The 15,439-nt window shown below is 33.0% G+C and overlaps 1 protein-coding gene across 4 annotated transcripts in view; it reads right to left on the reverse strand.

Moving 5' to 3' along the window:
* The window catches only part of LOC145269726 (uncharacterized), a 59,014-nt gene that overhangs the window by 12,021 nt on the left and 31,554 nt on the right, over positions 1–15,439 (reverse strand). For 2 of the 4 annotated variants that reach the window (XR_013865208.1, XM_080125449.1), the window contains exon 1: positions 4,333–4,890. The exons of the other annotated variants lie outside the window; for them this stretch is intronic. The gene's annotated coding sequence lies outside the window, so the exon portion shown is untranslated. Of the gene's footprint in view, positions 1–4,332; positions 4,891–15,439 lie in introns of those variants that run through there. 4 annotated transcript variants of the gene reach the window in all.

Here is a 15,439-nt window from a genome sequence, read left to right on the forward strand (position 1 = left end):
AGTATCCTTTTGAAGCTCAACCCTTCAGACGACAAATATCGAAAAATTGGCTAAAAGCAATTATTTCTTCATCCGCAACTGGGCACTTTTCTACAGGAAGTGGTCATCTTTTTTGGCGATATTTTCAAAAGTTATCCCCTCTTTTCGATTGTGTAGCCTTAATATGTCACTTCTGGTTTGGCAATTGATGCAACAGCAAACATGTCACATTTTTTTTTTTGCGTTCTTTTCCTTTTTTGTGGTACAGACACCTCCAAACACTCGGGAAATGCTGGGAACCCAGATTAGTTTGATATAAAAAATTAACAATAATTAAAAGACAAGAATAATATTTAAACTTTCAACAAGAACAAAATATAATTATCACAGAGACAAGAGATGCATACATATTATGTAATGACTATTATATATTCGTACTTTAAATAAAGATCACTAAGGTTTGTATAAGAAAAAAAATTAATATTAAGTACATCTTTTTTTAATTAATAAAGAATAATTGGCATTATTTAAACTTTAAACAAGAACAAATGATAATTATCATAGATATAAGAAATATTATCAAAAAATAGAGATAGTATAAGCATTGAATAATCAATATTAAAAAGATTTTTTATTAATAGACAAGAATAAATTACAATAATCATATCCACATGAAAATTGATACATTTCCAAAAATAAAATAAGATACACATCAAGTGCTCTTAAAAGCCGAATCACAACGTAATATTAGGAAAATAAACAAATATTTTACTTGGGGCAAATTTATAACATAAATATATTTCGGAGCCAAACTCCATCCTCAGTATGTTGCTTTCTTTCTTTTCTTTCCTCTTCTTTGCCACGTAAAGTTTGAGAAAGAAAAGTCTATTTGTAAAGATCCGCACATTGTATCTCAATGGTTGTGTCTTTAAATGTTGGAACAGTGCGTAGGCAACGCAAAAATAACGCCAAGGGTGTGAGTTCCATATAGAAATGTTGATTTAATTTGAATAAAATAAAATACGCATCAAGTGCGCTTGAAACCAAATCACAACGTAATATTAGAAAATAAACAAATATTTTACTTGTTTGAAATTTATAACATATATATATTTCAGAGCCAAATTCCATCCTCAGTGGCCCTGTCGGTGGGGCATTAGAATATGCCGACTGCCCCTTTGCAGAGGGTAAAAGTCCCTCAATGGGGTTCCTGGATATGACCTTAAACTATATCCAGTGGTGAGGCCCCAGCTTGTGGGCTTTGGGGAGTGTGGAGCCACCCTTTAATTACCATTGCTCCCAGGTTTACTCTGACCCGGAGTGGTAGTACCTGTTAAGGTCCCAACTATGGGTTAAATAGAAACCGACGTGAAAACAACAAATATATTCTATTAAAAAATTTTCTTCAAAATCTTTGGATTCGGCATTAAATAACTCGAAAAGGATTGATATGCCATAAAACAACCAACCAACCAACCATCCTCAGCATGTTTTCTTTCTTTTCCTCTTGTTTATTTGATATCTGTTTAAATAAACTCAACGGCATAATTGACTAATAATTTACAATAATTATATATTAAAATCAATTCATTTCACATTATAAACATCTGAGATTCTATATGTAATTACTATTATTTACTAAAAGAAAAAGACTAAATGACAAAAGAAATTAAAACTAATGCTGTATAAAAAAAAAGTGAGGAATTTATATTAAGCACATTGTTTTAATTAACAGACAAAAATAATTGACATTATTTCAACTTTCAACAAGAACAAAAGATAATTACCACAAAACAAATGATGTCTGTTAAAATAAACTGCATGGCAGACATTGTACAATTGAAGAATGAATATTAAACAGATCTTTTTAATTAATAAACAAGAATAATTCATATTACAATTTGCAATTATAAGTACTTTACTATTACTAGATTTAATATATTGCACATGAAACATCGCTACAAGTTAAAAGATTTCATATGTAATTATAATTATTATATATAATAAAGATAACTAGCATTGCATAAGCGAAAAATTAAGGCAATCTTGGACTCAGATAAAGCAGTAGAATGAATAAGAAATGTTTATATTAAAGTTGTAATGTATTTTAAAAAGCCCTCCCTATAATAAGATCGGCTTTCTAAATAATAACATTCGTAAATTTTTTAAAAATGGAGAATGAAACAATAGCAGAGAATAGATTCTCAGCACGCGGTGGTTGATTCTACAGAAACCAGTAATAAAAACAACACTCGATCTCTACAGAAACTAAGGTTAAAGTTAAATAAGTTACGGGCACTTGTGCAGTTTACGAATGTTATTATTTAGAAAGCCAATCTTATTATAGGGAGGGCCTTTTAAAAACTATTCTGAACTTTATAATACATTAGAACTTTAATATAAACATTTCTTATTCATTTTATCGCTTTACCTGAGTCAAATAAAGTCAGTTTTTATTTTGAAAATTTTTTGATTTTACTTACCTAAAACGAAAGATTGCCAGAATTAATATTAACCACATATTTTTACCATTAATAAACAACAATAAGGTTGTTTTTACCCGGATTTATCTATCTATCTATTTATCTATCTATCTATTTATTTATTTACTTCCGAACTGTTATCTTCTAATTGTTGTTTCAACATATTTTGGCCAACTGAGCCTCTGGCCGGCTTTTGATAGGATTGAAACCACTATTTTCAAACAATGATAAAATAAATGTATAAACTGCTCATCTCAAAAATGATTCCAATAATAAAAAATACTAAGAGGAGGATTGTTAATTAATTGTTTCCACGTGCCTTACAGTGTTCTACCTGTGTCCACCAATTCATTGGATATTTTCCAGCAGATTTGTCGTTTAGGTGTACAAATAGCCTCGAATCCAGTTATCAAAAAAAAAAAAAAAAAAAAAAGGACACAATGGGTCGACACCGGTATATAGCGCTTAATGTAAACAAACGTTTGTTTATATTAACATCATTATTAAAAATGTAATCCCATGGTTAAAATTTAATTTAAATTAATCACGTTGTTAGGGTTAGGGTTAGGGTTAAATTAATCACGTTAGGAAATAAGGCAAGATGAAGATTTAAACTTCATCTTGCCTTATTTATTTATTTTTTGTTGTTAAAGAACGTGGTTAATCTAAACAAATTTTATGTAAACAAACCTCTGTTTACATTAAGTGTTATATACCGGTGTCGACTCAACGTGTCCCATTTTCTGATAACAGGGTTCGAGGCTATTTGTACAACTAAACGACAAATATTATTTAATTGGAATTATTGCGATGAGTATTATTTATTAATTTTTATTTTATTTATTGCGGACTATTATCCTCATCTTTTCTTAGTTGTTGGAACATTCAGGAATAGTTGGTCGAAACATTGTGAAACGGCTAAGAAAAGTTTTAATAGTCCGCAATAAATGAAATAAAAATAAAAATAAAAATAAAATCTGCCAGATTTTCACCCTCATAAAAACAGAGTAAAATCTTATTTTCTTGATCAAATGATGCGAGTTTGGAATATTTCCTCTTGGTCCCGTGACTTTCTGTATTTTCTTTAATTTTAAGGTACTCATGCAGAGAGTGATTCGTGCTGAAATAATAACGTTATTATTTAAAAAGCCATTCTTAACATGGGGAGGGGAGGGTGTTTTGTACCTATTCTGTACTTTAACCTTACAATTGAATAAAAAAAAAAAACATATCATAAAACTTTAATTAAACGTGGAAATACGATTTAAAAAATAGCGCTGCTGATCACTCTCTGCATTAGCACCAATTTTAAATGTTTACCTACAGAGTATAATAAGGGGAAGTAATCAGTGATTGTTTTGACAATTTCTACGTGCAGAGTAAAATTTGATTTTTTTTTTTTTTTTTTTTTAAGCGTGATTTATGGAAATTTTCATCTTCGTCCCGTAACTGGTACGTAGATTATACAGACATTTCTGGGTTGTTGTTTTTTTTGTTTTTTTTTTTTGTTTTTTCTTTTATGTGCCGCCATAACTGGCAATCTGAATAAGCACGGAAATGTCCACAAGACCTCCATGTTAGTATTTAAATGTTTAAATCGTGTATTTCTCGTGTTTAGATGCGTAAAATAAAATAGATTTTAACTCCAAATTGACTTCTTATGTCGTATTTAACATAAAACATTTTTTTAATGCCTACATACAATTATTTTCTCACAATCAAACCAATAAATAAATTTAGTGACATTGCTTTAATTACAATAACAAACTAGAAAAATAATATTTGAATAAATTATTATAATTTATGTAAAATAACAAATGAAATGCAAATGAGATGCAATGTTCGTCAAATAAATTCAAGTAATACTTACAATTTTATCTGAGTGCAAATTAAACTGTGGCGAAGTTAGGGAGTTAATTCAAAATGGCGACCGGAAAAGCAAGTTCGCAGAAAAGTTACGCATAAAAACTTTTTTTAAAATTTTTATTTTGCAAAAGTTGTGTAGAAAATTCTCCGACACCGAAGATAGTGAATAAATCAGAGTTGGGCCTGGTATAACGGTTGCGAAATTTTCCAAGATCACGACCCCCCCCCCCAGCTCTGTTAGGGGTAAAAAAAAACACGAGACTATAAATCAAAACCTGTGCGTTTGAACTCTAGTATTGATAACAAAATAATGTTCGCACGAAGTATCCGTCATCTGAACATTCCTGTCCCAATGGAAGCAATACTTTAAATAACCAGTAACAGTCAAGCAATCATTTCCATCAGAAGCAGCAGCAGCAGCAGATATAAGTTCGAATTAAAACGTCACTAGGTTTGTACAGTCCGAAACGAACTCGACCCTTCTCCGATCTCCAATCTCCTCAAGTCAAGTAAGTTGTTAAGCTTATTTTTCTCACAGTTGCCCTTGCATTTAAAGATTGCAGATACTTCTATGTTTTTAGGCGATTACGTGTTAAAAACAAAACAAACAAAAAAGCAACAATTATTTCAAAATTTAGAGTGTGTGTGTGTGTGTGGGGGGGTAAGTTTTGTAAATAAGTTTCACAACGTTGCTCATGCCTTTTATCGTAGCCTCGCTGTAGCCACAGCGAGTTCTACTCAAACAGAATAATGGCACGCAGCCGCAGCAGCACTCAGCAGCTCCAACTGTAAAATTCAGTTTCACACACGCAGGTCGCAGTTTAAAGTTTGTTTCAGCTGCACAGTGCGCACACATCACCTTTCTACACCCACGCAAATTCTGTGGGCATATAAACTAAATCCTGTCTTTCCACGCGGACGTTTTTGAAAGCATTTTACGTCACAAATTATTGCAGCATTTAGAATTGATTATATAATGTTAAATTGAATTTTTAAACAAAATTTTATGCTGCAATATTTTAAGTTATAAATTTATTATATATTTTTACTAGAATACCTTGTCCTTTTTTCCAGTTTTAACAACTAGTCTTTTAATTTTCTATGTTTAAGCTTAATCATATCACATTTCATGCTCGCATTTTTTAAGGCTTCCAATAAATTCACTTGTTTTTTGTTTAATTTCAGTCTTATTTTTTGGCCTCCATAAACATCACATACACATATGTAATAAAAATGTACTGAACTCGTCTGTTTCAATAAAATCCCCCATTATCTCCCTTTCATTCTGTCTGTTTCACTTGTTACTTCTATTTTTGCGACAGCAGTGAATTAGTAGCAACACTAGTCGCTGAAATGACGTGGTTGCTATGGAAACGAGTCATAATAAACATCATAGGCCCATTATTAAGAGGGATCCAACAACATTTTTTTATACTCGCCAGGAGTAACAGAGAAAGGTTCGGCGATACCAATTTGTTCGGATTCTTTGAACACTCGTAAATATTCGTTATATAACCCTTGTTTCTCTAAAGAATCTGCCAGCCTTTGGATATTTTTTTAGGGAAGGCACATAATTAGAATCTACCCGATACAACTTCTTGAAGTCCCAGGGTAGATCCGCATAATATTTTCCATCTTTTAGCATGATTTATATTTTTTTCATTTAGCTATCTTCGCTTTATTGTATGAAGAAAGTTTAGCACTCATCATTCTGATGGAATTGAGAGAAAAACGTTTTCAATTTCACGTTCGATGGAAGATTCCTGAAAAAACAGCCCAAGTATGTCTAAATAAGAAGGCACAGGATGCAACACAATTTCAACCAAATATGAGGAACATCAAGGGAGGCAACTCAGTCAAAGTTTCCTAATTTGATTTGGGCTCCAAAAAATTACGCCTGTCACCAAATGGGATAATTCTATTCCAAATTTTCCAAGCTGTTCCAATGAAACATTTAAGTATACAGAAATTTTTTTTATTTGCTGGATTGAGTCCAAGCCGATGAGACCATGAAGCATCTTGCCATTTAAATCCTTCTAGCCGTGACAGAGATGAAAACCTGCCTCTCTTATATTAGATGTAATCTTGTTAAATTTGTTAACTTGAAATTTTAAGTTAAGACTTGTGTGAATAGGGCAGTGAAACGAAACGGTTTCTGAGAAACCAACTTTTGGAAACATTGAGCTCTAGGAGATCCATGGAGTTCGTTTCAGTAAAGGTGTTGACAGGCATCACTACAGGTCCGGGTACTAATTTTCCCCTAGATTTCAATTCCTGTAAAATATATATTTTGACTTCCGGTGTTCAAAATGCAATGGAAAAACACTGGCAGTTCTTTTCCTTTCAATGACACTTTGATCACAGGAACTATACAATTATCCCATCAGATATGATAGTTCTTCCTACAAAGGACTTTGATGTCTTTGGTCACATTGCAGAGAAGCGAGTCTGCAAATCACAAGTAACGCATGGGTAGGGAAGTCTCCATACCTTTCCATTCTTGATGCAAGGGATATTACCAAGACATTTAGTACAGATTTGAAGCTCTTTGGCTCGTAGAACCTTCGAGTCATGAGAAGAATATTTGGAGCCGCCATTAACTGTATGATCTGCCAATTCACAAATATTATTAAGAAGTTTTGAGGGATCCATACCCTTTTTACGATTAACGGTCTTATAACCAGAGCTGGTGGCCATATTTAGTTGAGCTTCTGATGAAGAAGAAGAAGAAGAAGAAGAAGAAGAAAACAGCGGTTTTGGCGGTCAACATTCACACTTCTTCATATTCCAAGCGTCGCCTGTAGAGATTCTATTATGTAAAAAAAAAAGGTTTGACATAATAGATGTGAACGAAGGATAGCGCTCCTTCCTTTTCAACATTGATTCCCTTCTCACATTTATATGGAATTTGTGGAAGAGGATATGAGCAACCATTAAGAGCCTTCCGTGAAAAGAATATGTTACAAAACAATATTAAATCAGTTTGTGATCCTATAAATTGTTCTCAGGTGCCCTTATTCTCACAAAGAACTATTTTTTTTTACCAATTGGCATTGTGCAGATCCACAAAAATAAAAAAAGAAAAGCAAATAAAGCTGTTTATTCAATAATAATTCGCATAAAAAATGTTAGAAAAAAAAAGAAGAAAGTTATGTTTAATTTCATTTCATATCTCCATTCCCGGTTTAATATTTAGCTGTCTACATTCAACTTTGAGACGAACCATTTCATTGGACCGAATCGCACCAATGGTAAAGAACCAGTCAACATTACCTATACACACACACACACACACACACACACATATGTGTGTGTGTGTGCGTGTTACAACAGAAAACTGCGAGCAAAAAAAGTAATATGGTTAAGCTTAAACATGGAAAAGTAAAGGACTAGCCATTAAAACTGGAAAAGAAAAGGACAAGATATTTTAGTAAAAATATAATAAATTTATAACTTAAAACATTGCAGCATTAAGAATTGATTATATAATGTTATAAATTGAATTTAAAAAAAATTCTTAATGCTGCAATATTTCAAGTTATAAATTAATTATATTTTTTACTAGAATATCTTGTCCTTTTCTTTTCCAGTTTTAATGTCTAGTCCTTTACTTTTCCATGTTTAAGCTTAACCATATTACTTTTCATGCTCGCATTTTTCTATTGTAATCCATGATTTTTTTTTCAGTAAATTCACTTGTTCTTTGTTTAATTTCAGTCTTATTTTTTTTTTTTGGCTCTCATAAACACAACATACACATATGTAATGACAATGTACGGCACTCGTCTGCTTTCAATAAAATCCCCCAATTATCTCCCTTTCATTCTTTCTCATTAAGTTGTTACTTCTGTTTTCGCGAGAGCAGTGAATTGGTAATAACAGTAGTCTCCGAAAATGTGGTTGCTCTGGAAACCAGTCATAAAACAACGTCATTCACTCGTTCACCTCCTTACGTTTTTTTTTTTATAATTTTGAACACCAGTAAATTCATCATAACTTTTTTTGTATTACTGGATGAAAATTGAAAATTTTTTTTACAATATAGCTGAGAAGGTGATCTATAAACTGTAATAATTGTTTGAAATTTGGTCGGAAATGAGTGAGCAGTGAAGCTTTAAAGCAATTCTAAATGACTAAAACTGCCACTTAACCATATATTCAAACATGGTAGTGTTTGAATGGTATGGATGTGTCTGTGTTATTTTATTCATAAATGTAGCACATATAATGTTTTTCTTTTTCAATTAAAAAATTTGGTACTTATGCACTATTAGGACGATATGACTTTTTGGTTTTCATTTGGGACATGGGTAGAGTGCATAGCAGGGGCAGACAAGAAATAGTTTTCTCAAAATTCACGTACATTTCAATAATGCATGACCATATTTTATTAAAGAAAATGTCTTATTTGATACAAAACAACCAGTTTTCTCTTCAATACCCAACATGGAAAGTTATCACATCTAACGCTTGGTAACCCTGACTCATATTTACAATTTGTGACTCTTCTGTGAATTCAAAATCTGATGACCGCTCAGAATGAATACGGATTGCTCATTTTAAATAATATCATTAATAAAATAGCGACGGCGAACATTTTATTAATTTGATAAATCATAACATGTGTGACATACAAACAATGATCGAGGAGTTATCAGACAACAGTTGCAGACTAGAACATCCATGCAGTACACATGAGAACAGAATATTCTCATCAAATCCTACAACAAAAGCAACCTTGCCGATCCCCACAAACTATTCGTGGTTCTCATAAAATTTCTTGAGTTTTATACAAAAAAATCGTGGATCAGTTCATTTTAAGAGAAAAAAAAAAAATTAGCGCGTGAGCTGAATACAATGTTACCAAAAAGAAGCAAAGAGATTCTGAAGGAAAGAAAAGAAGAAAAAAAGAACAAAGCTAATCTTTCTTTTTCAGTCATCTAGTACAACATCAGTAAAACACGCAACACAGACCTCCTCACAAACTAGCAATACTGGTCTCAATAAAGTAGCGATTTATGCCAATAATCAATCAAAAATCGAAAATTAAACTAAATGCACCTTCCCTACGAATCGAACTCTGACTACAGCAAATTCGCACCACACAAACGGTCCTGTTACGGTTAAGCAGTCCTGCAGCCAGCACATTGAACAATTCGCCCACCAACAGGATTTTACCTACATTGACGTCAGCGGTTATTATGAACGCCTGTCTAACGCCGAATCTACCATGAAGCTCACGATACAATGGAGACCGATGCTCTCACATCACTCATATCGGAGGTGCCACCATTTTCGGCACGTGCAGAATTTAATAACGCCCCCCCCCCCAGTTCAACCATGCACAACACCTTCTGAACAAGCTCATTACAAACACCTTGGATTCTTAAGCAATTTTGGTGCATTTGCATGCATGCATATTAATGCCATTCAAGCCATCAATAACGCCAGTGTACTTAAACCAAATGACAAGTAATTACGTGACCTACGACATTCTGCTTATCTATCATCAACTCCTCAGTATACTCCACATGGACACGAACGTCCATAATAAAATACCCCTCAAACACATAATTTACACCATTTATCTCACCAGCCAACTGCGCAACACAAAAGTGTGTGACGTCACTTTTCTTTTAGACTGTCATCAGCCCAGATATACTCTTCAAACAGGGTTAATTAAGCCACACCTTACGATACAGTAATACCTAGTGCTACAACATGATGATGTGATGCGACCACTGCATACAAACAATACGAATACAGTAAACATATATAAAGGTTTTTCCGCTCAAATAAAATCAGTTTTTCCTCAAATTCTCAACAACAGCACATACTCAAGGAGACTCCATCTATTTAGAGGTAAAACAGCGTAGCCAAGAATGCAGCAGAACAACCAGGTTTCTTTTTAATACTCAACATGGAAAATTACCACATCCAATGAGGACTCAAACCTTCTAATTTCGAATTATTGTTCTTATAATATGAACACGCATTTGAATTACTAGCCTGGGTGCACGGCGTTGCCCAGGTGTTTGGAGGTGTGTGTTAAGCAAAAAAAAAAAAGTGATAGTAAGTAGGCAGGTTCAAGCCTGTATCACGAAGGTTTAAGTTAAGGCTAGTCAATCAAAAAGAGGAGATGACTTTCGAAAAAATCGGCAAAAAAAGCGACCATTCCTTGTAGAAAAATTCCCAGTTGAGGGGGAAGTAATTAATGTTTTGGGCCAATTTTTCGATATTTGTTGTCCAAAGGGCGGAGCTTCAAAACGATATTGATCTTGTGAAAATCCGTCGCCTCTGTCGAAAGTTTTAAGCAGACATACAAACATAGATACATTTAAACAGACAGGTAAGATGTATATTATAGAAGACTAGGGGGGGGGGTACCCGGCGTTGCCTGGGTGTTTGTAGGTGTGTGTATGGAGGGGGGGTAATTGATAATCCTGCTTAAATATTATAAAAAAGACGATGCAAAAAAACATCCAAAACAAAACGGGAAAAAAATGGCATAAATAAACCTGTGTATGGGGGGGGGTAAACTAAAGAATAAGCGAAGTAATAAAAAAAAACGTTTGGCCGGGAGGGGGGATTGAACCCGGAAGCTTTGATGCGGAGGTGGAAACCAATGCCAAGTACTTAGCAGTCTCGACCACGAGTGAGAGTAATTGATTAGCATGTTAAGTTAAAGCTTATAAAGCTAAAAGAGGTTTGATTGACAGGACGACGCTAAATGAGGTCATCGCACGATCGTTATTTTTAGTTTTCACTTCACCCCAGATGATGGTGGGAAGGGGGGAAAGCAGAGCAAAAGCAGCCGAGAACCCAACGTTTTTCACTGTATTTATACTAAAATGCAGGACGAACCGGGCACAAAGCGAAATAGCGCGAATCTCATAAAAGTCGACGTAAATAAATCTAGAGACAACCCGCGTTCCCAAATCCTACATATTATGATATAGGACCCATATAAACAGTTGTAAGCGATAGTAACGAACCTGGGAGCTTGTGCTCGAAAAGCCATTTGAAGACATACACGAAATGGTCACACACATTTTGCCTTTTATATAGATAGATGGACTGTTTTACTAAAGAATAGTGACATGGAGTTTAAGAGCACGTGTGTCAGTCTAATAAAAAAAAATAATTTCGAGTCTTGTACGATACTCACAAAATCCTCACTTCATTAATCCTTCATTATGAACATTGCACACAAGAAAACACTCATGTTGGAACGATTTAAACTAATATTCCTAATCTATATATATAAAAGCGAAAATGTATGTATGTATCCTCGATGTCCACAAAAGGCTTTTTTCAGAGAAGCGCTCGCTCGGTTCACAACTTCTTAAAACTTTTTAAATCGTCTATAAATTGTAATATCTCACAGTTAACCACGGAGCTCACCTGTCTATTTAATTTTATTGACTTTCAAACGTTAATTATTCCACATTTACCGCATCGGCACGTGTTACATTTGGTTTTCGGTATAAACAAAAAGCGAAACTCGACTCTAATCACAGGCCCAAAGCCAGTGATCTCTACAGAGCATAGTAACGTTTGGTCAATGTCGACTTCGTCATATCAGACGGTAGCTTTCATTTCGAGACGAGGGAGTGGGTTTTTAAAAACAAACAAACCGATTTATTGACCTTGTTAAAAACTGTACCTCACAAAATGCTAACTGCTGAATACCTATCGCCGTCACGTCAATCAAAAACGCGCACCTGTTTTTTTTTTTTTTCACACTTTACTATTTTCCAACTGCGCGTCGTCAAGGCTTTTTTTTTCACACACACCTACAAACACCCGGGCAACGCCGGGTACCCCTCGCTAGTCTATAAATATAAAAGCGAAAGTGTGTGTGTATGTATTTCGCTTTTTATGTATGTCCGTGAAAGGCTTTTTTCCCAGGCCTTCTGGGTAGGCTTGCTCATACTTAAAACTTTTTATATCGCGTCTAAATCATAATAACTACGACTTAACAAATTCAGGCTAATTAAATGCACACACAGTGCATTTAATTAGCCCGAATTTTATCAGCTCGCCGCGTCTTCGAAAAGCAAAAGCGAATGATCTAGCTTGCAGCGCAAAACTAGATCAGACACCACGCCACTTCCTCACACCTGTTTATTTCGCTTCATAAACCTTCATATAACGCCCTTATCAGTTCCTCTCCCTCGTGGCCGAGATTGTTAGGTGACTGGCCTTTTTCTCCTTTCGCTTCCACCTTCGCATCGAGGTTTTGGGGTTCATGCTTACCTTCCTACTATAACTTTTTTTTTGTTAACGTTTTTTTTTTTTTTACACACACACCTCCAAACCTCCCGGGCAACCCCAGGTACCCCCCGCTAGTATATAAATGTTGTTTATTTCATGCTGGATACAGTGATTTCGTATTCTTTGTTGAGTTTCGTTATTTCCCAGATTTCATTTTTATTTCTTAATATAAGGATGTGGATTGGTGAAAACTTTCTATTAATCGGCGATCCCATTAAATTTCCCTTTAATGGCCCCATGAATGCACTCCTGCAATTGCTGACACAACCCTATAAATTGATAAATCGCCGATCATAGATTGGTTATCCTACCGATCAACACTTATCCACAACTATTGTTATTTATTTTTATTCATTTATTTCATAAAAATATCGGCACTTCTATATGTCAATGACATGAGGCGAATATGTGCATTTTAGTTTCAATAACGGTCGGTAGAAGGCATTTACCAGCCTAGAACAGTGTCGATAACTCATACTTTTGATATATGTTTATACAATCTTATATATCATATTATATTTTGATATATGCTTATACAATCTTATATATCATATTATATTTTGATATATGTTTATACAATCTTATATATCATATTATATTTTGATATATGTTTATACAATCTTATATATCATATTATATTTTGATATATGCTTATACAATCTTATATATCATATTATATTTTGATATATGCTTATACAATCTTATATATCATATTATATTTTGATATATGCTTATACAATCTTATATATCATATTATATTTTGATATATGCTTATACAATCTTATATATCATATTATATTTTGATATATGCTTATACAATCTTATATATCATATTATATTTTGATATATGTTTATATAATCTTACTGGGGGGGGTATAAATAAATAAACGCAAGAAAACAATCTTTCGGTACAAAAAAAAAATTTAAACCTCTATAAACGTTTCATATTTTTAAAATTCTATTTTGCTACATTGACAAACTAAAATATATTTTGATTTATTCTTATACTGTAAAAAAAAAAAAATAAATAAATAAATAAAAAAAATAATTATAAAAACAATATATAAACGTTTCATGTTTTTTACGTATGTATTTTTCATTTTCAGTTATAAATCACTCCTGGAAAGAAATATTAAAACATTAAAATTATATTTTGATACATTTTTTTATACAATAAATATTTTGATTTTCATATATGTTTCTTGTTATTTATTTCGTTCTTATATATTTTTGCGTTCTTGGGACACTTGTTTACATTTGATGTTCACAGAACGGCCGATAGAGAACATTCAGAGAACAGGGGTCGATAACTCATCTCGGACACCTTATGTCATTGACATGCAGAAGTGTCAAAATATCAATCCAAAGATACTTTAAAGTTGTGTGTGTATATATATATATATATATATATATATATATATATATATATATATATATATATATACAGGGTGGGCCAAAATAAGGGTTCTATCTTTAAATTTGAATAACTTCCACAAAATAAAAGTTAATCTCACCAAACTTTATGTGTGTGTAGACTGACCCTTCCGAGATCTTTTTGAAATAAACAAAACAAATTTTGGCCGAAAAACACTTCTTAAAACTTACATGAATTTATGAATTTTTAAAAATAGGACCCTTATTCTGGCCCACCCTGTATAATGCACTTTTGGTCGCGAAAATCAGCTTGAATATGCCAAGAAAAAGTTAAACTGGTGTCACCCGAAATCTGTTCTTTTCTGGCCGGCTTCACTTGGGGGTATTTGTTTTGAACGAATTTCATATTTAAAATTGTCGCTGGCAAGTAGTTATGTTTACAAGTAAATCACAAGTTAAACTGGTCCAGATTACAATCTGTGCAAGGAGAGTTTATTTATTTTAATTTTTAGATAGCCGATGGGCATTTTTATTTCTCGGTTTTATAGGGGCGGGGGGAGGGGTTGAATCTGCATTTTTTTTTTTTTTTACATTTATATATTTACAAAACTTTGAAATGTTCGAAATTCATTTGGAAAAAGAAGAAAAAGAATCCGATTCATACTGAAACCGAACTTTATCCAGTACTAGCAGGCCACACGGCGTTGCCTGGTCGGGTTTGTACACATAGATTCGAAAAAAGTTGTCAAAAAAAAACACAAATATATAACAAATAAATGTTATCAAAGGCAAGATAAGTTACTTTTCTACCAAACGGGATATATTTTTCGTGTTTTTATTCAATTTAACACATTTATTCAGCTCGAAAACCATACAGTGTTTACCGATGTATTCGAAAATTCAAGATGGCGTCTCACACCCTCTTTAACACCGTAAGTATGGAAAAAGGTGTTATAAATAACAAACTATACAAAATACTATTAAAAACTCGCCGAATATATGTCAACCTATGTCACAGTAACATATATTGAGCGAGTTTTTAACAGTATTTTATCCGGTTTTTTATTTATAACATCTTTTCCCACACTTACCGTGTTAAAGAGAGAATAAGACGCCATCTTGAATGTTCCAATACATCGGTTAACACTGTATGGTTTTCGAGCTGAATAAACATGTTGAATTGAATAAAAACACGAAAAATATATCCAGTTTGGTAGAAAAGTAACTTATCTTGCCTTTGATAACATTTATTTGTTATATATTTGTTTTTTGACAACTTTTTCGAATCTATGTGTACAGTAATACAAACCCTATCAAGTCAAATCAAAATCATCTAGTGAGAATAGTTAACACATCGATTATCAATTTTCTAACCTCAGTTAAAACGAAATTTAGGTAGGATTTTAAGCCAAATTCTTTACCACAACTTCAGATAAACTTTTTTTTTCGTTATCATATCA

The sequence above is a fragment of the Euprymna scolopes genome, chromosome 45, assembly GCF_053919585.1.
Source record: "Euprymna scolopes isolate OS-2025 chromosome 45, ASM5391958v1, whole genome shotgun sequence".
In the NCBI taxonomy this organism is placed as follows: Eukaryota; Metazoa; Mollusca; class Cephalopoda; order Sepiida; family Sepiolidae; genus Euprymna; species Euprymna scolopes.